Source organism: Mandrillus leucophaeus, unplaced genomic scaffold, assembly GCF_000951045.1.
Source record: "Mandrillus leucophaeus isolate KB7577 unplaced genomic scaffold, Mleu.le_1.0 Scaffold95, whole genome shotgun sequence".
NCBI classification, from domain to species: domain Eukaryota; kingdom Metazoa; phylum Chordata; class Mammalia; order Primates; family Cercopithecidae; genus Mandrillus; species Mandrillus leucophaeus.
This window is the reverse complement of record NW_012110363.1, coordinates 2,377,896-2,380,325: the sequence shown is the minus strand read 5'-3', so window position 1 is coordinate 2,380,325 and position 2,430 is coordinate 2,377,896.

Below are 2,430 nucleotides of genomic sequence, written 5' to 3'. Positions count from 1 at the left end.
CTCTTTTCTCAGATGACTATCACACCAACATTTTAAAAATCATTGAAAAAAATTATTTATTATTAGGGAGTCAATAACTTACAGTAAATATTTAAAATATTTAAAATTTCACTTGTCTTATGGATTAAAGCAAGAGAGGCCTTTTTGTTGCTATTCTTTCTTTTTTTTTTTTTTTTGAGACAGTCTTTCTCTGTCACCCATGCTGGAGTGCAGTGGTGTGGTCTCGGCTCACTGCAGCCTCTGCCTCCCCAGCTCAAGTGATTCTCCCAACTCAGCCTCCCTAGTAGCTAGTATTACAGGTGCATGCCACTACTCCTGGCTGATTTTTGTTAGAGACAGGTTTTGCCATATTGTCCAGGCTGATCTTGTACTCCTGGCCTCAAGTGACCTACCCGCCTCAGCTTCCCAAAGTGCTGGGATTACAGGCATGAGCCACCACACCCGGCCTGATTGTTTTAATAGCCCAGTTACCTAAAATGAAAGCATGGCATTGCTTCCACTGATGTCAAACCAAATCCTCTACAATAAAGGCTGTCACCTCTTCTGGATTTTTTTTTTTCATTGTCATAGTATTTAAAATACAATTTTTGTCAGCAGCTAAATATAAGATTTAAAAATAACAATTGGCAGCACTGAGCACACATAGACCCATATAAGAACAATAAGCTGATCTAGGCTGAGGAAAGGCTACTGCCTTTAATGAGTTGGTTATGCCCTCAGATTGCCAGTCAATATCATTTCTCCTTGTCTTAATCATGTAGGCTGTTTCCTGCTGAGCAGCAGTAGACATTTAAATTTGCAACTCATGCTCCAACATTCTCACCTTGAATGACCTTGGATGACTAGCATAAAGAAGGGAGTCAGGAGAGAAAATCAGTTTGGATATGATCATGCCCTGCAAAATGAAGGAGAGAGGAAAGATGATGAAATTTGTTTGGGGTCTGTTTATTGAGGTCACAGTGTGTCAAGCATGGGGAGAGAGAACAGCTGAACTTAGGAAAGAGGTTTGGGCTTGACATAGCACACCTGACTGGCGTGCAAGTAATGGATAAAAAATAATGGAATGGGAATGAGTCAATTCTCAGTGAAAGTTCTATAGAGAAAGAGAAGGCCTCAGATTGAAGTTTGGAAATTCTCATACTAGATGTTGAGTGGGAGGCTGGCTACATATCACTGAAAAACAAACAAACAACAAAAACACAGACTGAGAAGAAATTAGGCAATTTTATAAAAAAAGAAGGAAAATGTATCGTAAGTGACTTTTTTAAAATTTTGTTGACAGTATTCACAAATACTGTTTCATGGTGAATTTTGAGGAAGCGCTTTTACATATATTAATAATTTGCTGTTTTAAAATGTCAATCTGGCTTTGCTAAAGTGACTGATGGAAATATACCAATACTCTAAACGATAGGTGATTTATAAATGTGAAATTTTGCAGCTGCATTATTTGCTATTTTTACACATATGCACTAGGAGTTGCAACACTAATTCAGTAGAAATGTGTCTTATTAAATTATTATTTTATGACAAAACAATGGCATTTTCCTGGTTCCTAAGACAGTCTGGCGTATAACTGAATTTTGCAAGGTATCATAAGCTTTCTATTAAACTATAAAATCAGATAATGATAAATCTAGATGAATTAGTCTAACCTCACTTAAAAATGTATTTTTAATTTTACAGGCAATACATTAATTCATTCCGCACATTAAACAAATAAAACTTTACAAGTAAATGTAAATGTCTCTTTGATCACACCCTTAATCCTGATCACTTCCCACTTCCCTAGAGGTAATCACAGCTGTTAGTTTGTTGTGTATCTTTCCGGAACTGTATCATGTACATATTTATTTATATTGAGATAAATCTGTATGTTCTAAAATGGAAAAAATATCCAAAACCTGTTATTGAATGAAGAAACAAATTATACTCTGGTACATCTACTATGACATTTTAAATATAAAATAAGCGTACATATACAGAACAATACTACATATGTTCTATAAGTTCCCATTACTACCTCCTCTCCCTCTTTTTCTTCCCTTCTCCTCTTCCACTCCTCTTCTTTTTCTTCTTAACTACCTTTATGGTGATAGCTCTTATCTATATTTTAGGTTCACATCTTTCTTCTGCATTTCTGATACACATTTCTAACTGATTAATAGATATCTTAATCTACTGCTCCACAGACATCTTAAGTAAAATATAAAAGCCGGATTTTTATCTTTCCACATTTACTTTCTCCTCCTTCTCCTTTCCCTCTTTTGGTTAATATGCTATAATTGACATAATCTAAGTTTTTCAGTTTCCTATTCCTCAAATCATTTACTGTCTTAGATCCTTAAATCACTTAGCCTTAATGCCTATCAAATCTACTTTTTTCTGTATATTTCTGTTGCCACTTGTCTTATTTTAGTTTCTTGAACT